Source organism: Leuciscus leuciscus, assembly GCF_965113295.1.
Source record: "Leuciscus leuciscus genome assembly, chromosome: 3".
Classification (NCBI taxonomy): domain Eukaryota; kingdom Metazoa; phylum Chordata; class Actinopteri; order Cypriniformes; family Leuciscidae; genus Leuciscus; species Leuciscus leuciscus.
In genome coordinates this window covers 50,479,908-50,505,123 of record NC_138727.1, presented here as the reverse complement: position 1 = coordinate 50,505,123, position 25,216 = coordinate 50,479,908, and the positions used below count along the sequence as shown (strand labels likewise).

At 38.0% G+C, this 25,216-nt stretch overlaps 1 protein-coding gene, 1 long non-coding RNA gene and 1 pseudogene across 3 annotated transcripts in view; 2 read left to right on the top strand and 1 right to left on the bottom strand.

Annotated features, from left to right (window-relative positions):
- Nucleotides 1-25,216, bottom strand: part of LOC309493629 (sialoadhesin-like) — a 343,044-nt gene that overhangs the window by 132,629 nt on the left and 185,199 nt on the right. The window lies entirely within an intron of this gene.
- On the top strand, nt 11,918-13,814 carry LOC309493719 (putative inhibitor of apoptosis; annotated as a pseudogene). Its single transcript has one exon. The product of its transcript is annotated as a putative inhibitor of apoptosis (transcript).
- Nucleotides 22,374-23,539, top strand: LOC309493901. The gene is made up of 3 exons (XR_014204070.1): nt 22,374-22,516; nt 22,678-22,735; nt 22,828-23,539. It is a non-coding gene; the product is annotated as an uncharacterized lncRNA (long non-coding RNA).

The window sequence follows — 25,216 nt, the reverse complement described above, 5'->3', positions numbered from 1 at the left end:
GAATCTCCCGGTAGTCCCGATGGCCAGTACATGCCTGAACACAACTAAATAAATAATCCAAACAAAACCCAAAAAGGAACTTTCAAGCCCACTTGGGCACTGGACGAGGAGGTGATGGACCCCAAAAGCAGCAGCGTGGCTCAGAGCGAGGGATAGGAAGAGGAGATCTACACTAAAGGGTTAGTTCACCCAAAAATGAAAATTCTGTCAGTAATTATTAGTCATGTTGTTCTGTGTGGGCCTCTGACGTGAGTTCACGTAGTGTAACAGCGCAACGCAACGTCAGAAGCTCACTATTGGCCCACGCTGGTCATGTGTGTGATGCTGGCCAAATAGTGAGCCTACGTTCTGACGTTGCGCTGTTACACTACGTGAACTTACGTCAGAGGCCTACACAGAACAAAATGAATAGTTGAATAAAGTCGTTATTTTTGTTGTTTTTTGGGCACAAAAAGTATTCTTGTTGCTTGATAAACTTACGGTTGAGCCACTGTAGTCACTTGGACTATTTTAAACATTGTCTTTACTAACTTTCTCGGCCGGCAAGTTTCAATAACATGGAAGCCTATGAAGAAGTGAGCCAGCTCTCAGATTTCATCAAAAATATCTTAATCTGTGTTCCGGAGATGAACGAAAGTCTTACAGGGTTGGAACAACATGAGGGTGAGTAATTACTGACAGAATATTCATTTTTGGGTGAACTAACCCTTTAAGGAGAGACTGCTCTCACTCATGACCAGAGGACCGTGATCCAATGACGTAATACTCACGACGGCACATACAGAGATCATAGAGGAGCTTCTCTAGTGGCTATAACAGCAACAGCTGGAGCTCCGACCTGGGGCCGGTTTCACAAAGCTATTTTAGACCGGTCTATAGCGTTAGACAAGTCTAAAATTTGCTCATAGACTAGTCTAATGCAAGTTAGACTGTTTCACAAAAATAAAGACTGACTTAATTTAGACCAAAAAAATTAGACACCTTACCCCCAGGCTAACTTAGGTTTAAGACTCTGTGTGACCTTGGCAACCAGCAGTAACAATCAGTTACATTACAAACAGCCAAAAGAAAAGGGAAAATGGCTCATAATTTGTGTTTTGCTGACGACATTATGGAGAGAGCTATGAGAAGGTAAAGGGTTTTTAGGGGCCGCAGTAACCTACTGGAAATTCATCGGTTGGTTTCGTTTGCCCAAGGAAGCTATACTGAGTCTGACAGATGAATTAGTTGAAGTACTGAGCCCTGCCACTTCAAGAAGCCACAGCATCCCAGCAGTGTTACAGGTTTGCACAGGTGACCCAGTGGGTCTCAGCAAAGCTTCTGTGTCACGGGTGGTATACAAGGTATCAATAGCACATACAAATAAGCTCCCTCAGTTTCCAAACCAACTGGCTGAGCTGAACAAAGTCAAAAGAGGGTTCTTCAGCGTAGCAAGATTTCCCAATGTTGTTGGAGCAATTGATGGGACACATGTCAGAATCCAGGCTCCAACAGCTCATGAACATTAGTTTGTGAATAGAAAAGGATATCACAGCCTAAACATTCAGGCTAGTAGTTGATACCCTGGACCTCCTGTCAAAAAATGATTGATTGACAGGTGCCACGCCCCTTCCGGTGACAGGCCCCGCCCCTTCCGGTGACATGTCCCGCCCCTTCCAGTGTCCCGCCCCTTCCGGTGACATGTGTCCCGCCCCTTTTGACTTTTGATTGACAGTTTGACAGCTAGTTTTGACTTTTGATTGACAGGTTGACAGTTAGTATGACTTTTGATCATGTTTTGACAGCTAGTTTTGACTTTTGATTGACAGTTTGACAGCTTTTGATCATGTTTTGACAGCTAGTTTTGACTTTTGATGTCTTTTGAAGGCTTTTGAAGCCTTTTGATATTGACAGAAAGTGTTATAACAATATGTCATGGTATCTGACAGCTAGTTTGATGCCTTTTGAACATGACAGTTAGTGTTTTTGAAGCCTTTTGATCGTTTGAAGACACTGTGATTAAATAATACGTCATGGCTATATGACAGCTAGTTTTAATTGTTTGAAGCCTATTGAAGCCTTTTGAACATGACAGTTAGTGTCTGTGTGTGTGTGTGTGTGTGTGTGTGTGTGTGTGTGTGTGTGTGTGTGTGTGTGTGTGTGTGTGTGTGTGTGTGTGTGTGTGTGTGTTTGAAGTTGGTATCACACACACGATCCTCCCTACATATTCCTGAGCGTATCCGGGCTGTACTGTGAAACTGATAAGGGGAAAACTGGAAGTTTATCTCACACACAAATGTTGAAAAACCATTCAGTTCTTTTAAAAGAATATAAATGAAATGTTTATAAAGATCTTACTAAAATCTCACTCCAAAAGTTTAAATAAAATGGAGTCATAAAAACAATTGCAATAAGTCTCTCAAAGCACCGTCTGTGTGGGCCGCGCGCGCGTCTCTCTCTCTCTCTCTCTGTGTGTGTGTGTGTGTGTGTGTCACGGGATTCCCCCTGCCTCCCTTTTGAGCTCTGACATCTGAAACGTGCTGTTCAGACACAGTGATTAAACAATGTCGTACAAAAACATTCTATCCTTTAAAATAATGATCGTGTCAATTAAACTAAAGTTGAAAAAACATACTGTTCTAATGATCATTTAACTAAGGTTGAAAAACTGTGGAAGTTTATCTCACACAAACGTTGAAAAACCATTTGGTTCTTTAAAAGAATATAAATGAAATGCTTATAAAATATATCTTACTAAAACCTCACACCAAAAGTTTGAATAAAATGAGAGTCACAAAAATTGCAATCAGTTAAATGTTTATATAGTTAAACAAGTATATGAATGGGTTCAAAATTGTTTTACACAACTTGTTTACTGAATTCATATAGTCATTCCTGAATGACCTCACACTGTCTCAAAACATAGGGAGTCATAGCGTCTCTCTCTCTCTCTCTCTGTGTGTGTGTGTGTGTGTGTGTGTGTGTGTGTCAGAGAGTCACACAAATTCAGTGATCAGGATATCAGGTGCTGAGTTTATTTATAAGAAGTATAATAAAGTTTAAATGATATATTTTAAAAACAAAAGACTGTTTAAATAAAATCTTTAAAGTTTGAATACATACACATCTTCTATTTATCTTTTAGAAGATTACTGTAATGATTTTGTGTAACGGTTATTAAACAATGTCTGTTCAAAAACTGTACTTAGTCGTCTTAAATCTCATTTCAATTCAATCATTCAATGAATCATTTCAAGATTCAATCAGCATTTTTTTGTCCAAGCGGAGTCTCAATTTTTGTGGCTTTCCACAGCCATAATGATTTTTGTACCGTAACTGCATATTCTATCCCTTACACCTAAACACGCTGATCTTTCTGAATTTATTTCAAAGCATAATCGTAAAAGTTTAAATATGATCTTTTAAAAATGAAAGATTGTTTTAGTTTGAAGTTTAAAGTTCTTAACTTTCTTGCTTGAAAAAATCTTTAAAGTTTGAATACATTGATATCTTCTATTTATCTTTTAGAAGATTACTGTAATGATTTTGTTTAAATTGAACCTAAGGTATAATTGTTATTAAACAATGTTTGTTCAAAAACTTTAGACGGTTGAAAAACTGTACTTAGTCGTCTTAAATCTCATTTATATGAAAAGATTCAATCATAATTTTTGTCCATGCGGGGTTTCAATTTGTATGGCTTTCCATAGCCATTATGATTTTTGTACCGTAACTGCAAATTCAGCAATCAGGATATCAGGTGCTTAATTTATTTCAAAGTATAATCTTACAAGTTTAAATGATATCTTTTAAAAATGAAAGATTGTTTAAATAAAATCTTTAAAGTTTGAATACATACACATCTTCTATTTATCTTTTAGAAGATTACTGTGACCTAAAGTATTATTGTTATTAATTAAACAATGTCTGTTCAAAAACTTTAGATGGTTGAAAAACCGTACTTAGTCGTCTTAAATCTCATTTCAATTCAATCATTCAATGAATCATTTCAAGATTCAATCAGCATTTTTTGTCCATGCGGAGTTTCAATTTTTGTGGCTTTCCACAGCCATAATTGATTTGTGTACCTTAACTGCATATTCTATCCCTTACACCTAAACACGCTGATCTTTCTGAATTTATTTCTAAGCATAATCGTAAAAGTTTAAATATGATCTTTTAAAAATGAAAGATTGTTTTAGTTTGAAGTTTAAATTTCTTAACTTTCTTGCTTGAAAAAATCTTTAAAGTTTGAATACATTCATATCTTCTATTTATCTTTTAGAAGATTACTGTAATGATTTTGTTTAAATTGAACCTAAGGTATAATTGTTATTAAACAATGTCTGTTCAAAAACTTTAGATGGTTGAAAAACTGTACTTAGTCGTCTTAAATCTCATTTATATGTAAAGATTCAATCATAATTTTTTGTCCATGCGGGGTTTCAATTTTTATGGCTTTCCATAGCCATAATGATTTTTGTACCGTAACTGCATATTCTATCCCTTACACCTAAACACGACCATCACAGAAAACTACATTTTCAAAAATGTAAAAAAAAGTTTTAGCTAAATAAATATATAAATAAAAACACCTTACATTTCCAGAGAGGTGAAGTAGTTCTTTATGCAACGATAAAAAACAATCCAAAAAGCAAATAGTTTAAGTTGTCAAACAAAACACCCCCAGATCCTTCAGAGATAAACTACAGTGTGAACTGAAGCTTCAGGATATAGGGTAACAGACCAGATGAGTCTCGGGGGACAATGTCACAGTAAATCTAGTCCGCGTTCCAGAGTACATCCAGAGTTTTATACTAAATTCATTTAAAAGCATAACCTTAAAAGTTTAAATTAGATATTTATATATGTCAATAAAAGTTTTATTAAAATCATATCTTCTATTTATCTTCTTAGAAGACTTATGTATTATTTTTACTAAACAGCGTCTGTTCAAAAACTTTAGATGGTTGAAAAACTGTACTTAGGCGTCTTAGATCTTATTTATACAAAAATATTTCAAACAGTATTTTGTCCATACAACATGTTGTCAAAGTTTGTCACAATGTTTTGTTGTTGCGTTATTTTGAAGAAATCCGAGGACTCTACGTTGCTCTTATTTAGACTAAGTTGTATCATCGAGTTAAATGTAAATTTGCAAATCCAAATGATAGGAAAACTTTATGATAGGAAAGTACGGACAGCGCCTTTGACCAAGCCTCTACATATGGGGCACTTGCGTAGAGAAGGCGCACATTCTTTGCACACAACTAGGTGACCACAGGGGATGAAGACAATGTTCACTTCCTTATCCATGCAAACTTTGCATGTGCGCTAGGGCTGCTCGATTATGGAAAAAATCATAATCACGATTATTTTGGTCAATATTGAAATCACGATTATGTAACACGATTATTTCACATGACTGGGAACGTGTTGCATTTATTAAAAAGACACGGTAACACTTTACAATAATGTTAATTAGTTAACATTAGTTAATGTATTAACTAACATGAACTAACAATGAGAAAAACATTTGTTACAGTATTTATTAATCTTTTTTAATGCTAGTTAATAAAAATACAGCTGTTCATTGTTTGTTCATGTTAGTTTACAGTGCATTAACTAATGTTAACAAATACAACCTTTCATTTTAATAACGTATTAGTAAATGGTGAAATTAATATTAACTAAGATGCTGTAGAATTATTGTTCATTATTACTTAATCTTAACAAAGGTAAGTTAGTTATAATGCTAATTAATGAACCTTATTGTAAAGTGTCACCAAACACACCTTTCAACAATTCTTAAAAAATCGAAATTTGAACATTGATTGTACTTTTTGAACTATTAAAATAAATAATGTAACAGATAATAGGCTCCTTCAATGAGTATTTTAATAATTCCCGCAGATCTAGCACTTATAATGCGGGAACTCAGCGCGTGAGTGTTCAGCGGCGCCGCGTCTCTCTCTCTCTCTCTCTCTCTCTCTCTGTCTCTCAAAATGCGCTGGACAAGGCAAGCGTCGAAACTACACTCTCGCGTTTATGAGTCGGGACATGATGGAATTGTCACTTGTACAATCGGGCCAGCATTACATCGTAACTAAAGTTTATCATTTTCACTTCTTTTTAAGTCTTATCAGTTTAAACATTCAAGCTGAGAGAGTTTACGGCATAGGGAAGGGCAGATGTGCGCGTGTCATTCAGAACACAAGACAAAATAAGAGCGTTCTTTCAAAACAGAAAATGGCAAAATAATCGTTTTTACTCGATTATACTATTTTGGTGATTGTTGGGAGCAAAAATCGAAATTGAAATCGAAATTCAATTAATTGCACAGCCCTAATGTGCGCTCCTCTTGAAGTCTTCTTAACTGTTCCTCCATAGGCAAGTCTGAAAGATCTTGACTCGGTGATGCAGCTTCATTTGTCTGGGCCATCAGTTCTCTCAGCAGGCAGACATCATTCTTCTTGATCCAGTTGCGGAAGACCTCTGCTGCTGCATTTCCTTTCGACAGGACTAACTCAATGAGCTGCCCTGTCTGCTGCTTGACTGTAGTGTAGTTACGAATAATGTCATACTCTTTCTGTGAGATGACGTTCTCCTCTAGAAGATGGTCCATTAAGCACTGCACACTTTTTAGCCGCTGTGACACGGCAAGATGATGTTTCTTAAGAAAAGTAAGAAACTTACTTTCTCGCTCCTCCTCTCTCTTCTCATCTTCCGCACGTAGTAAATCAGACACCAATTCTTGAACGGTTTTGTAATTTTCTCCACTTGCGAGAATTTTGCTTTGAACGGTTTGCTTCACCACAGGATTGTTCATCATCACTGCATCTTCTCCAGGACCCAGGTGTACAGCAGCTGGATCAACAAATTCTCTTGAGTCGCTGTCTCCATTAGTCAATAGCTGTTCAAATAGTCTTGGAAATCTTGCTTGAATCTGATGAACAAACTCTTGGCCCTTTTCTTGCAACAGGTATTCACATCTTGGAAACCACTTAGCATGTTCTCTCCATGGATCATCACCAGACTCCCAACATCTGAGTCCACCATCACAACAAAAGCACTTCACGTCATCATTACGACCAACATAGTAAAAACCAGCCTTAGCCAATTGGTCTGGTCGAACAGTTATTCTTGAGGGCCAGTTGACAAATGTGAGCAACCTTTCTTCACACTGTTGCATTGCCGATCCATTGGAAAGGCCGCCACCAGATAAAGGTACATTATCTGCACGGTCACCTTGAACAAAGCGGCAGTTGGGGTAATGCCTCTGGTGCTCTGATGCTGCCCGATCTCCCGGTTCCCAGTTGCTAAGCTGGCCTCCACAACTGAAGCAAGCCACTCTGTCGCCCTGGCCAACGTAGTAGAAACCACTTTTGGCAAGCTCAGCTGGAGCTAATGTAGCAAGAGTCCAATTCTGAAAGGTGTCAAGGCGTTCCAGTTCCCGACGCATGCCAGGATTGTGACAAGTCGGAGGTCGCTGGTGAGACATATCCTCAACTCCACGGGAGGAAATGGGGCTGGAGAGGGCCAGGTTGCTGAATGCCGTGTTTAAGTAACCCACCTGCTCCTCCATTTGGCTTGAAAAAGATGCCGTGGCGGTTGATGTTACGGCTGTCGCAGGGTTGGAAAGCTGTAAGATGGCTACGTTGCGAAGCGGGGGAAAAGGCAGAGTGAGAGGATGACAGGAGGTTTGCTGTGGCGGGTAAAAATGTGACCACAGGGTGTGTCCACTCAAGCCCTTCTCTCTGCTGGACATCCCATGACTAGTGTCTAGTCGTCCATGACAGAACACATAATCTTATTAAACTTATTAAATACCCTCTATGATGCAGGAACCGATGCTAAAAACAAAATCAAACACCACAATTTCAAAAATTGAAAAATCACCACACAATTTCAGGTATTCACATCTTGGAAATGGTTGCCACCTCGGGAATACAGTCATTTAAATGCAGAAATCAAATATTTAAATATTTAATCTTTTAAATCATGTAGTATTTTTAATTATTCTAAATATTATTATTCTAAATATTATCATGTATACTATTATAATACTATTATTATGAGCTCAGACATTTTTTAACCAGATTTTTTTTATTTCAACATTATACTTTCGAGTATACATTGAAGTAGTGAAGAAAATGATAGATCGGCAGTACATAAAGTAAAACGACGTTTACAGATGGTCTAACCAGAATAGAAAATCTCTGCAGGCTATCATGTTTTGCTCTACGGTATAGTTGACCAGACTTTCAACTATTTCACCAACGTCAGTTTTTGCATTTTTTGACACCAGTGACATGCAGAGATCTGTTACAAAAGTCCATATAGCGAGTATCTCTGTGATTTCGAATTCGTCACAACATTCACGCAGCACATCCAGAACTTGTTTGAGGATTACGCCGTTCGGCTCTTTGCCGTTAAAAAACATGGGTGTTACATCAGGCCATGGCTTTGTCAAGCCTCTTACGACATCCATTTCATTTTTGAGATGTGTCACACGTTTGGTATCCTGCGCACAATCGTTTTTCATACCACACGCAGCATCGATGATCCTGTGCATCAAGCCAACCATCTGACCTCTAAAATGATCTTTAAACATAGAGTCTAGCGTAGCTCTTAAAGGACACTCTTTGCCCGTGGCGCACTCACACGCCGGATGATACTTGTTCTCCATCCGTTTTTGCGTCGCCATTTTTTCAACTTTTCGAATAGTCCACTATTCGATGATGAAAGATGCTTTTCGTTCCTGGAATGTTCCCGGAATCTCCTGAGCGAGTCCTTGCGGCACAGTCGTCCAGGGTTTGTGCGTTAATGCTCGGAAGTTTGTGTTTTGGGGTCAGAAGCGTAGTTTACGTCAGGTTCAGGCAAACAGGACTTTCAACTTTTTCCTTCAACCTTTGATCAATGAGATGATGTAGTAGCACAGCAGTCCGAGGCTAGTAGAGCTAGAAGTAGAGCTAGAGTGTGCAATGTCCTGAAATATTTATCAGGACAACGATTGGGGTCCGCCCCCTCGCCCCACTGGAGGGGTTGAATAGGGTGTCGTCATCAGGAAAGCCATAAATAACTATGTAAATTATAGTCACGATGCAACAGAAGTAGCGTCATGGAGAAGTTATGCATATGCCACCAGAGAGAAGTTTATTATCTTCACTCATTCCAGTTACAAAATCTGATTAAACACTGTATTCAGTTGGCTTTAAGTTAATTTTACCGACTATGAAGATATTAAAGTTCATAGACCTTTAGCGCATTCAAATGTATTGAGTTAAAATCAATATCGCATTAAACACATCATTACTGTGTTTAATAACTTCAATAGTTATCAAGCACCAGCTGATTTAAGTTTTTCTTCAAACAAAAGTAATTTTCTGATAAATCATCGTACACCTACATGTGTGTTTTGTTGAATGCACAGATTTTGAGGGTCGCTTATAGAAAGATGCGTCCTTGTCTTTGTTTCGCGGTATTTTTAAAAACATAGAACCAGAGAACAGAGAACCTTGTGCGGAATTCTATATCCGCATAAAGGGTTAAAATATAAAATATACATTTTAGCGCTATTTAAAAACTAGGACGGTATAATAATAATATAATGTAAATGTCTCACGTGAAGATGATGGTTTAAACCATCATTTTATCAAATCAAGCCAATTCATGTGAATACTGTCGTATATGAACAAAGAGAAGACCTAGAGTTCACTAACACTACAGCTACAGTAACAGTAGGAAACTGCACAGCGCATTATATAAATATAATAATAGTTAGATGATTTATCTAACCATTGAAATTTACGATATATTAAAACATTCGGAATTATGCCGAATAAAAAGAAGATCATAAAAAACAGAACAATTATTAAGACATAAAACACAACGGCTGTTTTCTGGATCGGGCCTAAAAGACAGATGCCTAAAACTCAAAGTATTGGTGGGTACAGAATAAAAAAATGAATCAACCCTCCTTTCACATAAAAATACCATGTATCAACTGTGATTCATTAGCTTAACTGTCGCTAGTTATTATTCTCGGCCTCATCAAAGTTTCACCGGACCATACCGACTCTGAAACAAGACCAAATATTAACGCGTAACATTTATTTGCATTTCTTCTGAAACACCCTGTTTTGAAATTGTTTAAAAAATTTTAACATCACTAGCGTAACACTTATCGTATTGCCGGGTGTGATTGTAATGTTTTGTATGGCGTTTTCTTTACACCTTCCCCCGGATATCGGTTTCCTACTGTTACTGTAGCTGTAGTGTTAGTGAACTCTAGGTCTTCTCTTTGTTCATATACGACAGTATTCACATGAATTGGCTTGATTTGATAAAATGATGGTTTAAACCATCATCTTCACGTGAGACATTTACATTATATTATTATTATACCGTCCTAGTTTTTAAATAGCGCTAAAATGTATATTTTATATTTTAACCCTTTATGCGGATATAGAATTCCGCACAAGGTTCTCTGTTCTCTGGTTCTATGTTTTTAAAAATACCGCGAAACAAAGACAAGGACGCATCTTTCTATAAGCGACCCTCAAAATCTGTGCATTCAACAAAACACACATGTAGGTGTACGATGATTTATCAGAAAATTACTTTTGTTTGAAGAAAAACTTAAATCAGCTGGTGCTTGATAACTATTGAAGTTATTAAACACAGTAATGATGTGTTTAATGCGATATTGATTTTAACTCAATACATTTGAATGCGCTAAAGGTCTATGAACTTTAATATCTTCATAGTCGGTAAAATTAACTTAAAGCCAACTGAATACAGTGTTTAATCAGATTTTGTAACTGGAATGAGTGAAGATAATAAACTTCTCTCTGGTGGCATATGCATAACTTCTCCATGACGCTACTTCTGTTGCATCGTGACTATAATTTACATAGTTATTTATGGCTTTCCTGATGACGACACCCTATTCAACCCCTCCAGTGGGGCGAGGGGGCGGACCCCAATCGTTGTCCTGATAAATATTTCAGGACATTGCACACTCTAGCTCTACTTCTAGCTCTACTAGCCTCGGACTGCTGTGCTACTACATCATCTCATTGATCAAAGGTTGAAGGAAAAAGTTGAAAGTCCTGTTTGCCTGAACCTGACGTAAACTACGCTTCTGACCCCAAAACACAAACTTCCGAGCATTAACGCACAAACCCTGGACGACTGTGCCGCAAGGACTCGCTCAGGAGATTCCGGGAACATTCCAGGAACGAAAAGCATCTTTCATCATCGAATAGTGGACTATTCGAAAAGTTGAAAAAATGGCGACGCAAAAACGGATGGAGAACAAGTATCATCCGGCGTGTGAGTGCGCCACGGGCAAAGAGTGTCCTTTAAGAGCTACGCTAGACTCTATGTTTAAAGATCATTTTAGAGGTCAGATGGTTGGCTTGATGCACAGGATCATCGATGCTGCGTGTGGTATGAAAAACGATTGTGCGCAGGATACCAAACGTGTGACACATCTCAAAAATGAAATGGATGTCGTAAGAGGCTTGACAAAGCCATGGCCTGATGTAACACCCATGTTTTTTAACGGCAAAGAGCCGAACGGCGTAATCCTCAAACAAGTTCTGGATGTGCTGCGTGAATGTTGTGACGAATTCGAAATCACAGAGATACTCGCTATATGGACTTTTGTAACAGATCTCTGCATGTCACTGGTGTCAAAAAATGCAAAAACTGACGTTGGTGAAATAGTTGAAAGTCTGGTCAACTATACCGTAGAGCAAAACATGATAGCCTGCAGAGATTTTCTATTCTGGTTAGACCATCTGTAAACGTCGTTTTACTTTATGTACTGCCGATCTATCATTTTCTTCACTACTTCAATGTATACTCGAAAGTATAATGTTGAAATAAAAAAAATCTGGTTAAAAAATGTCTGAGCTCATAATAATAGTATTATAATAGTATACATGATAATATTTAGAATAATAATATTTAGAATAATTAAAAATACTACATGATTTAAAAGATTAAATATTTAAATATTTGATTTCTGCATTTAAATGACTGTATTCCCGAGGTGGCAACCATTTCCAAGATGTGAATACCTGAAATTGTGTGGTGATTTTTCAATTTTTGAAATTGTGGTGTTTGATTTTGTTTTTAGCATCGGTTCCTGCATCATAGAGGGTATTTAATAAGTTTAATAAGATTATGTGTTCTGTCATGGACGACTAGACACTAGTCATGGGATGTCCAGCAGAGAGAAGGGCTTGAGTGGACACACCCTGTGGTCACATTTTTACCCGCCACAGCAAACCTCCTGTCATCCTCTCACTCTGCCTTTTCCCCCGCTTCGCAACGTAGCCATCTTACAGCTTTCCAACCCTGCGACAGCCGTAACATCAACCGCCACGGCATCTTTTTCAAGCCAAATGGAGGAGCAGGTGGGTTACTTAAACACGGCATTCAGCAACCTGGCCCTCTCCAGCCCCATTTCCTCCCGTGGAGTTGAGGATATGTCTCACCAGCGACCTCCGACTTGTCACAATCCTGGCATGCGTCGGGAACTGGAACGCCTTGACACCTTTCAGAATTGGACTGAATTGGACCGTTCAAAGCATTAGCTCCAGCTGAGCTTGCCAAAAGTGGTTTCTACTACGTTGGCCAGGGCGACAGAGTGGCTTGCTTCAGTTGTGGAGGCCAGCTTAGCAACTGGGAACCGGGAGATCGGGCAGCATCAGAGCACCAGAGGCATTACCCCAACTGCCGCTTTGTTCAAGGTGACCGTGCAGATAATGTACCTTTATCTGGTGGCGGCCTTTCCAATGGATCGGCAATGCAACAGTGTGAAGAAAGGTTGCTCACATTTGTCAACTGGCCCTCAAGAATAACTGTTCGACCAGACCAATTGGCTAAGGCTGGTTTTTACTATGTTGGTCGTAATGATGACGTGAAGTGCTTTTGTTGTGATGGTGGACTCAGATGTTGGGAGTCTGGTGATGATCCATGGAGAGAACATGCTAAGTGGTTTCCAAGATGTGAATACCTGTTGCAAGAAAAGGGCCAAGAGTTTGTTCATCAGATTCAAGCAAGATTTCCAAGACTATTTGAACAGCTATTGACTAATGGAGACAGCGACTCAAGAGAATTTGTTGATCCAGCTGCTGTACACCTGGGTCCTGGAGAAGATGCAGTGATGATGAACAATCCTGTGGTGAAGCAAACCGTTCAAAGCAAAATTCTCGCAAGTGGAGAAAATTACAAAACCGTTCAAGAATTGGTGTCTGATTTACTACGTGCGGAAGATGAGAAGAGAGAGGAGGAGCGAGAAAGTAAGTTTCTTACTTTTCTTAAGAAACATCATCTTGCCGTGTCACAGCGGCTAAAAAGTGTGCAGTGCTTAATGGACCATCTTCTAGAGGAGAACGTCATCTCACAGAAAGAGTATGACATTATTCGTAACTACACTACAGTCAAGCAGCAGACAGGGCAGCTCATTGAGTTAGTCCTGTCGAAAGGAAATGCAGCAGCAGAGGTCTTCCGCAACTGGATCAAGAAGAATGATGTCTGCCTGCTGAGAGAACTGATGGCCCAGACAAATGAAGCTGCATCACCGAGTCAAGATCTTTCAGACTTGCCTATGGAGGAACAGTTAAGAAGACTTCAAGAGGAGCGCACATGCAAAGTTTGCATGGATAAGGAAGTGAACATTGTCTTCATCCCCTGTGGTCACCTAGTTGTGTGCAAAGAATGTGCGCCTTCTCTACGCAAGTGCCCCATATGTAGAGGCTTGGTCAAAGGCGCTGTCCGTACTTTCCTATCATAAAGTTTTCCTATCATTTGGATTTGCAAATTTACATTTAACTCGATGATACAACTTAGTCTAAATAAGAGCAACGTAGAGTCCTCGGATTTCTTCAAAATAACGCAACAACAAAACATTGTGACAAACTTTGACAACATGTTGTATGGACAAAATACTGTTTGAAATATTTTTGTATAAATAAGATCTAAGACGCCTAAGTACAGTTTTTCAACCATCTAAAGTTTTTGAACAGACGCTGTTTAGTAAAAATAATACATAAGTCTTCTAAGAAGATAAATAGAAGATATGATTTTAATAAAACTTTTATTGACATATATAAATATCTAATTTAAACTTTTAAGGTTATGCTTTTAAATGAATTTAGTATAAAACTCTGGATGTACTCTGGAACGCGGACTAGATTTACTGTGACATTGTCCCCCGAGACTCATCTGGTCTGTTACCCTATATCCTGAAGCTTCAGTTCACACTGTAGTTTATCTCTGAAGGATCTGGGGGTGTTTTGTTTGACAACTTAAACTATTTGCTTTTTGGATTGTTTTTTATCGTTGCATAAAGAACTACTTCACCTCTCTGGAAATGTAAGGTGTTTTTATTTATATATTTATTTAGCTAAAACTTTTTTTTACATTTTTGAAAATGTAGTTTTCTGTGATGGTCGTGTTTAGGTGTAAGGGATAGAATATGCAGTTACGGTACAAAAATCATTATGGCTATGGAAAGCCATAAAAATTGAAACCCCGCATGGACAAAAAATTATGATTGAATCTTTACATATAAATGAGATTTAAGACGACTAAGTACAGTTTTTCAACCATCTAAAGTTTTTGAACAGACATTGTTTAATAACAATTATACCTTAGGTTCAATTTAAACAAAATCATTACAGTAATCTTCTAAAAGATAAATAGAAGATATGAATGTATTCAAACTTTAAAGATTTTTTCAAGCAAGAAAGTTAAGAAATTTAAACTTCAAACTAAAACAATCTTTCATTTTTAAAAGATCATATTTAAACTTTTACGATTATGCTTAGAAATAAATTCAGAAAGATCAGCGTGTTTAGGTGTAAGGGATAGAATATGCAGTTAAGGTACACAAATCAATTATGGCTGTGGAAAGCCACAAAAATTGAAACTCCGCATGGACAAAAAATGCTGATTGAATCTTGAAATGATTCATTGAATGATTGAATTGAAATGAGATTTAAGACGACTAAGTACGGTTTTTCAACCATCTAAAGTTTTTGAACAGACATTGTTTAATTAATAACAATAATACTTTAGGTCACAGTAATCTTCTAAAAGATAAATAGAAGATGTGTATGTATTCAAACTTTAAAGATTTTATTTAAACAATCTTTCATTTTTAAAAGATATCATTTAAACTTGTAAGATTATACTTTGAAATAAATTAAGCACCTGATATCCTGATTGCTGAATTTGCAGTTACGGTACAAAAATCATAATGGCTATGGAAAGCCATAAAAATTGAAACCCCGCATGGACAAAAATTATGATTGAATCTTTTCATATAAATGAGATTTAAGACGACTAAGTACAGTTTTTCAACCGTCTAAAGTTTTTGAACAAACATTGTTTAATAACAATTATACCTTAGGTTCAATTTAAACAAAATCATTACAGTAATCTTCTAAAAGATAAATAGAAGATATCAATGTATTCAAACTTTAAAGATTTTTTCAAGCAAGAAAGTTAAGAACTTTAAACTTCAAACTAAAACAATCTTTCATTTTTAAAAGATCATATTTAAACTTTTACGATTATGCTTTGAAATAAATTCAGAAAGATCAGCGTGTTTAGGTGTAAGGGATAGAATATGCAGTTACGGTACAAAAATCATTATGGCTGTGGAAAGCCACAAAAATTGAGACTCCGCTTGGACAAAAAAATGCTGATTGAATCTTGAAATGATTCATTGAATGATTGAATTGAAATGAGATTTAAGACGACTAAGTACAGTTTTTGAACAGACATTGTTTAATAACCGTTACACAAAATCATTACAGTAATCTTCTAAAAGATAAATAGAAGATGTGTATGTATTCAAACTTTAAAGATTTTATTTAAACAGTCTTTTGTTTTTAAAATATATCATTTAAACTTTATTATACTTCTTATAAATAAACTCAGCACCTGATATCCTGATCACTGAATTTGTGTGACTCTCTGACACACACACACACACACACACACACACACACACACAGAGAGAGAGAGAGAGAGACGCTATGACTCCCTATGTTTTGAGACAGTGTGAGGTCATTCAGGAATGACTATATGAATTCAGTAAACAAGTTGTGTAAAACAATTTTGAACCCATTCATATACTTGTTTAACTATATAAACATTTAACTGATTGCAATTTTTGTGACTCTCATTTTATTCAAACTTTTGGTGTGAGGTTTTAGTAAGATATATTTTATAAGCATTTCATTTATATTCTTTTAAAGAACCAAATGGTTTTTCAACGTTTGTGTGAGATAAACTTCCACAGTTTTTCAACCTTAGTTAAATGATCATTAGAACAGTATGTTTTTTCAACTTTAGTTTAATTGACACGATCATTATTTTAAAGGATAGAATGTTTTTGTACGACATTGTTTAATCACTGTGTCTGAACAGCACGTTTCAGATGTCAGAGCTCAAAAGGGAGGCAGGGGGAATCCCGTGACACACACACACACACACACACACAGAGAGAGAGAGAGAGAGACGCGCGCGCGGCCCACACAGACGATGCTTTGAGAGACTTATTGCAATTGTTTTTATGACTCCATTTTATTTAAACTTTTGGAGTGAGATTTTAGTAAGATCTTTATAAACATTTCATTTATATTCTTTTAAAAGAACTGAATGGTTTTTCAACATTTGTGTGTGAGATAAACTTCCAGTTTTCCCCTTATCAGTTTCACAGTACAGCCCGGATACGCTCAGGAATATGTAGGGAGGATCGTGTGTGTGATACCAACTTCAAACACACACACACACACACACACACACACACACACACACACACACACACACACACACACACACACACACACAGACACTAACTGTCATGTTCAAAAGGCTTCAATAGGCTTCAAACAATTAAAACTAGCTGTCATATAGCCATGACGTATTATTTAATCACAGTGTCTTCAAACGATCAAAAGGCTTCAAAAACACTAACTGTCATGTTCAAAAGGCATCAAACTAGCTGTCAGATACCATGACATATTGTTATAACACTTTCTGTCAATATCAAAAGGCTTCAAAAGCCTTCAAAAGACATCAAAAGTCAAAACTAGCTGTCAAAACATGATCAAAAGCTGTCAAACTGTCAATCAAAAGTCAAAACTAGCTGTCAAAACATGATCAAAAGTCATACTAACTGTCAACCTGTCAATCAAAAGTCAAAACTAGCTGTCAAACTGTCAATCAAAAGTCAAAAGGGGCGGGACACATGTCACCGGAAGGGGCGGGACACCGGAAGGGGCGGGACATGTCACCGGAAGGGGCGGGGCCTGTCACCGGAAGGGGCGTGGCACCTGTCAATCAATCATTTTTTGACAGGAGGTCCAGGGTATCAACTACTCAGGCTGTTTGTGATTCTGATCTCCGGTTCCTCAACTGTGTGGCCCGCTGGCCTGGATCAATTCATGACTCTCGAATTCTTCAAAATTCTCAACTTTGCCTTGCATTTGAGCAAGGCATTATCGATGGAGTCCTGTTGGGGGACTCTGGCTACCCTCTAAAACCTTGGCTCCTTACTCCCTTCCTGAATCCTACTATACCTGCACAGAGAAACTACAACGCAGCACACTGTTCAACTCGTAACACTGTAGAGTGGGCATTTGGTGTAATGAAGAGGCGTTTCCATTGTCTACATGGGGAATTGCGAATGCACCTGACAGAGTGTGTAACATCATCTGTGCGACTGCTGTGCTGCATAACATAGCGAGGTAGGCCTACCTGAAAACAAATAATTTTAATTTGTAACGTCGATGTTGACGCCACACTCCACTTTCCCGTCCTCCGCTTATCCCCGAGAACATACACAGTAAATTCCCCAGTGTTAAATTAACACTGCTCAGAGCACATATGGTCCCACTCTACATGGTGTTAAAGTAACACTGAAGCAGTGTTAAAGTTAATGAGACAATTAAGTGATTAATTGAGTGATGATTGAGCATTATTGAAGACACCTGATGTTAACAAGCAGAATCACTGAAGGAGAAAATCACAAATTGTAAGCAACCGTTATGGTGATGGGTGTTTGCTTTAGTTGGGCTCTTGACCCATACTGTATATTATTAACTTTAGACTTTGTTTGTCTGCTGTTATTGATTTATAACAGTCAAATGAACAAAGAAAAAGTGTGATCTGATAGTGTTGGTTATGTTTTGACATAATCATGCTGTGATCCGAAAATGAAACTTGTTAGCAGCAGCTTTTTGATTCTACAGTATATGATTATCAGCATTTTTTCTTATAATCCAATATATTTAATAAACATTGTTCTGATCAAAACACTTTCAAATGTATTAATTTAGAAACACAGACATCAATAATCAGCCTGTGAATCCCAACAATGGTGACAATAATAAAAAATGTTGCAGTGGCTGCCACCAATCACAACTCATTAATGGCTCCCATCATGCATTTCGGTATGAACAAATTATGATCTGAATTGTCTATGTAATTTACTTTTCCCAATTGTCACCATTGTTGAGATGCATAGACTGAATCTTTATGTCTGTGTGTGCCTATAAGAAAAGTTTTTTTTTTACTTTTACTTTTAAGAAATCCTTTATATTATATCTAAAATTCTGGATATTTATGCAGAATCACAGTTGTGCTGTAACCAACAACATAAATCAAAAACATAAAGTTAAAATGATGATTGTCATAATATAACCAACACCATCAGATCACTTTTTTTCTTTTTTTCTTCATCTGGCAGTTGTAAGTCAGATACAGCAATCAAACAAAAATTAAAGTTAATAATTTAAGGGTCAAGAGCCCAACTAAAGCAAACACCCATCACCATAACGGTGGCTTACAATTTGAGATTTTCTCCTTCAGTGATTCTGCTTGTTAACATCAGGTGTCTTCAATAATGTTCAATCATCACTCAATTAATCACTTAATTGTCTCATTAACTTTAACACTGCTTCAGTGTTACTTTAACACCATGTAGAGTGGGACCATATGTGCTCTGAGCAGTGTTAATTTAACACTGGGGATTTTACTGTGTAGGCGACTGTCCACCATATATGTTCATCACCATTTCAGTGGTGTCTTTAAGTTTCTCTTGGGGTCCTCCTCGCGTTTTTGGATATTTTTTGGCATCTTGTACCATGTTTTTGTATCTTTTCTGTACGTCTTTAACGCTCCGCTCAACGGTCGGATTAACGCTGTTAACTGTCGTAGCAATCTTTTTCCAAATTAAACATTTCTTCTTGTTACTACATTCTCCGCTACATTTTCCAAGTAAAATGTCTTTGTAACTCTTACACTCCTCCAACAAACACATATTTTCCACTGGGGTAAACTGCACTGAGTGGTTGAATGCGCTTACTCGATCCGCCATGTTTTTTTGTTTTGAAAAGGGTCTTATTTTACCCAGAATGCATTGCAGTGTAGTACTACTTAAGATAGTCAGAGTCTTAAGTGCTTTGTGCAACGGTCTGATTTAGATGTCTATCTGAAGTCTGACTATCTACTATATCTAAGCCATAGTCAAAGTCTATCTTTGTGAAACCGGCCTCTGGCTTTGTCACACTGTGGTACCGCCGCACAGACACACACCGAAACCAACAGCACTCCACACGCAACATCACACTCCATAGTACGAAGCCACTAAAGGTTTCAACCATGACGGACCCCAAGAGGAATAAACAACAGGCTTATACTGTAGTGGAGCAATAGCTCATTTACTGATTGTGATGTTTTACACATATCTCAAACATCACTACACATTGACTGGTTTGTCTGGAACTCGGGGGCAAATTCCAAACACGTATTTTCCTCCTTGAAGGGCACTTCGGGAAGGAAAAATGTATAGGGGTTTTCCAAACGGAAGTGAACAACTGGGCTGCGTTCAGCCCCGACAAAACGTTGCACAACATTTTTTAAACAGAAACGGTGATGCGTTGAACACACTGTTCTGATGACGCAAGAGTTGCAACTATGGCAGCTGAGAAGGCCATTCTTTGTGTTCTTTGTGAAGAATTTTCGGAGCCTGATGAAGTCGGTATAAATATGTGTTTAATACTACAAAATATGCCCGATGTTACAGTTACTGCACTTGCCGCCCAGAACAAAAGAGAACATCCCAATCGAGTGAAGGGATTGCTGAAACTGAAATGGAAGCACACATCTTACCTAATTCAGACTAAAACACACCTATTTAGCCTCACATACTGACTTTATTTGTAGTCCATACTGTTTTAATACCCTGTATTTTCGTTCTCATTTTTAGGAAAAGCACTTAATTACTATTGTTTATTTCTATACCAAATGTCATACTTGCAATGAAGCTAAAAATATAAACAACTACATCATTATTTTGATATCCTATATTTTTACAATAAAACTTACGACAAACATGTCTTCTAATGTCCTCAGTTGTTGCGTATACCGAACTTCATCAAACACATTTGTAAATTACTTTCCTTGAACCCATTGTGCGAGTTCACTTTAATACCGCGAGCTTTATATACATGTTGCTGCTGATTGGACTGCAGTTCTGACACACCCACCAAACAAGAGAAAACGTATCTCAAACCCCGTTGCACACCGGTGCACGCCGTTTCCAGGAAACATGACGTTCAACCCGGAAACCGTAGCAAAACGTTGCGCACCGTTTTGAACTTGAACGTGCCCCAGGATCCCTTCACAAAGGGCCTGTAATTTGATCATTTATGGTCATGTGACCCAGCGAATACTCTTAATTCGTTTTAAAGCTAAATGGCGGGAGAGTTCGAGTTAATTAACAAACAGAGCAACTCAAGTTGTTTTGTTTTGTTCGAGATATAATTCACATATTTTGTCATGTTATGTTTAAATAAGTTTCATAGGTAAGAACTGTGTTAATAATGTGCAGGGTCCAAAGATGACACAGCCCGTTTTAAAGTTGAGAGCAGAGAAATACTAGCCTGACTACGTCAGACTTCGTACTTCTGCTCAATTTCATTTCGCTTCTGTACTCAGTTTGAGACCGTGTCATAGCTTTCCGTTTTCCTCCGGCCTGAAAACAGCCGGCCAATCAACGAACAGAGGGCGGACTGAGAGCCGTGACGTAGACGCTGATTGTACCGTGGATGCGTAGATTTACTTCACATATTCTGCAAAAGTCGTTCACAGCCATGTTCACTCCGGTATTTCGCTCGATTGTTTTGTTTTCACATCATACATGTGTTTACAGTGGAAGTTAGATGCGACTGAGCATGCGCATAACACACGCCATAACCAAACGTTATGTGATTGGCTTACGGGTAACCAATGATTTTAAGCTTCAGACTAGCGCCCCCAGGCGGTAAAGAAAACGTTTTTCTATTACGGAACTCCAGACTCTCTCTACGAAGCAAAGCGAAGTAGCAGAGTCTGGTATTACCAGGCTAGAGAAATACACTCACCATTTGGAAATTGCTCTTGCTCTGAAAGTCATGAGGACTCAAATTTTCCCGCGCTGTGGGCGGAGCAATGGCGTCGCGTCACAGGAGTTAATCTGATTGGTGTTTAGACTCCTACAGTCTCATTACTCCTGTTTGGTTATTGTTGCACCGTTGTGCACAATGATCTTTTTTTTATTATTATTAACTATTAAAATGAATTGACTATTCTGGTTCACTGTGTTTATTTTGTCCAATTTCAGTTTTCTAATTCATCACTTATTTACTTCTGGCCTTTCATTATACAGTACTTAAAACATACAGGCAATGTTTATTAGTGTGACTAATATCCTCTAGATGGCAGTCTGGACACACACATGAAATATCAGTTATAATGATAAAATACACATCAGCAACGAGAGAAAAGTTTATTTGAGATGCTGGTCTTTTAAACACTACAGAAATCATTAGGATCCTCAATTAAAGATACAGTAGAACAAAATACAGTCAACAGAGCAATCCGACATGACTGAGAAAATAGAGACTTTAATACAATCAGATACAGATTTTACTGCGTTTAACATGAAAATACTGCTTTACAGGGCAATTATTAACATAAATACAATTTTGAATACTCCAGTGAAGCAGACACTAAACTATTGACTACATGTTATTGTGATGTAACTTTAAATATTTGAATCGTTATTGTGGTGTTACTAAAGTTTTCTCCTAAAATGCATTTGCATATGCAGCACAAACATAAATATGCAGGCTAAAATATAGATTAGCAGGACTAATACAAAAACTCTTATAAGCTCAATGAATCACTTAATTATCTCATTAACTTTAACACTCTTGAGTGTTAATTTAACACTCATATTTTAACACTTTAACACTCTTGAGTCTGGAGCCATATAAACTCCCAGGAGAGTTCATTTAACACTGGAGCTTTTGCTGTGTGCTGTGACGTCTTGCAGAGTTTGGCGATGTTGTGTCTGTTGGAGTTATCCCTGTCAGGGGATCTGTTACTCCCCCTACACACCCAGGAAGATTTGCCGTGTCTTGACAACAGTTTGAAGCAGGATAAAAAGCTCCAGGAACAATTTGTAAGTTTGCTGATTATAACGACATAGAGTAATCTAAAAAGTAAAATTTAAGATTGTATACTGCATATATTACAGTCTGAATCCTTAGCCTTTCACATTTTTTATTTATTTATGAGAAGCTTCAGAGAAATGTAATTTGTAACACTTTTTTGGATTTTCAGCTTGGTGTAGGGGATAAAGCATGTTTTAGAGACATGTTCCTTTAGACCATTGTTCAAAGTAAGTTGGATAATTTTTTTATTATATTTAAGTAGATGTGTATGGCCTCATGCAATTCAAATGAAATGACAGATCTGTATTTTCTAAATTAGCCATCCGGAAGAACCTGGCAACCCAGGATGCCACTGATGAAGCGGTCTAGGTTAACGTTTCGCGTTACCTGAAAGGAGCATCTGACCGTGAAGGCAGAAAAAGGCACCGCACAGCCGACCACTTAGGCTGACTACTGACACCCCAGAATCACTGACAACTGGAATCCTTTCTTTATCTTGCAGTCAGTAATATCAAGACCCCTAAAGAAGTCCGAAGTGTCACACTATACTCACTAACTGTGGAAATTACTTTCTTTTTTTTCTTTTTTCAAATAATGCTTGTAAGTCCTTGTGCCACAGGTCAGCATTGCAGCTATAATGGTCTATTCTACTCCAGAGCTTTACTATAAATTACTACCACTTAACCTATTGTTAGAAATGGCTTGTAAATGTGATGTCATACTTTGATTTATTTGGTATCCTGCACATTATTTCGTATCAAGTATTCTCTTTACTTGTCATAATGTTTACAGGTAATTTGTTTCACCCTATGCTGTCCTCTTTATATGAACAATTATTGTAAGAGTTGTAATTTGCTTGTAAGGCTGTTTTTTGTTTGTTTGTTTTTTTTTACCAAAATTTAATAAGAAACCTGCATGTTAGTAGGCTATATTGATATATTTATTTTTCTGTTATGTTTAAGTGATCTGACACATCTTGTTTAAATGACAGTTAATGTACTTTGAAATGTGGAATAAAAATGCCAAATGGATATTTGTCTGGTTTGAGCAATCATTATTCTTGATAAACTGCATGCTATAAATATTAAATATTATATATATATAGCCAGAATAAGCAGCGGCAGATCACTCGAAAATAGCGCTTGCCTCCAGCGGGCCGCGGAAGGGCCGCCTTAACGGCGGCGGGACGGCGGTTGGCCCACGGGCCGGCCGCGGAACGAAGGCGGTAGGAAGGCGGCTGCCGCTTTTAAAAAGCGGCTGCCGCCGGCGGTGCGCCGTCCAACGTGTTTGCGATGTCTCCATTCTATGGAAAAATCCAAGATGGCGGCATGTATGGTCTGATGTGTGTTTGTCCCCTTATCTATACTCATTTGTTTGCTTTTATGCTCATATTTGGAGTAAAATTTTTTTGCAGATTCCATGAGTGAGCTTTCTGGTTTTTAGATGAAATAATTTTTTATTGGATTATGGACTACTTTGCTGCAGAAAAGCTTCCATCTCCAGGCTCTAATTGGATCCTGAGGCCCTGTTAGCCTCTCTAGGCCCTAGCAGTCCAGCTACCATCTCTAGGCTCCAGGCCCTAGCACCCCAGCTACCATCTCCAGGCTCTGCTTGGATACTGAGGCCCTCCTAGCCTCTCCAGGCCCTAGCAGCCCAGCTTCCATCTCCAGGCTCTACTTGGATTTTGAGGCCCTGTTAGACTCTCCAGGCCTTAGCAGCCCAGCTACCATCTCTAGGCTCCAGGCCCTAGCAGCCTAGCTACCATCTTCCTTCTCTAGCCCAGCTCCAGCCCAGCTACCATCTTCAGGCTCCAGGCCCTAGCAGCCCAGCTACCGTCCTAGGCTCTGTTTGGATCCTGAGGTCCTGTTAGCCTTTCCAGGCTTTACTTGGATCTTGAGGTTCTGCTAGCTTCTCTAGGCCTTAGCAGCCCAGCTAACATCTCCAGGCTCTGCGTGGATCCTGTGGCCCTGTCAGCTCCTCCTGGTTTTGCTAACATCTTCTGCTAACATGGCTCTTCTCTCAATGCTGCTTTGTTCATTGTTTTTGCAGAATCTAAGATCAAGTGATTTATACTGGGTGAGTACATCTTACAACATTTGTGGCTCTTTGGACATAGCCTATGAATTCAACTGTTCAGCCTTTGTGCATTCCCCTCAAATGCCAAAAGAGTTGGCAGAGGACTTAAATTTAGCCTGGTTTCTACCCAGAGATATTCTTCAGCTTCAAAGTCTTTTGATTTTAAATGACTATTTTGCATTTGATGACAGACATTACTGGGACTCTCATTTTAAAAACTCTACAGATTCTTCATATACTGATGGTAAACAGAGATGGTTAATATTTTTATTGTTGCTTTTATCTGGCAATGTGCAGCCAAATCCAGGCCCTGAGTTGCAGTGTATTCCATTGCCATCTGATGTGAAATCTATGTCTGGTTTGAGTGTAATTCACCTTAATGTTCGCAGTTTGTTACCCAAAATGGATCTGCTTAGAATTTGGGTGAATTTAACAGATGCAGATATTGTTGTGCTATCTGAAACCTGGCTGACAAAATCAATCACTGATATGGATGTTGGAATGGGTGGTTATAATGTGTTTCGTGCTGACAGACTAAGGAAGGGTGGTGGGGTTGCTATTTATGTCAAATCTAAATTTAATGTGAAGTTAGTCTATTCAGAATCAATCGGTAAGCAGCTGGAATTTTTGGC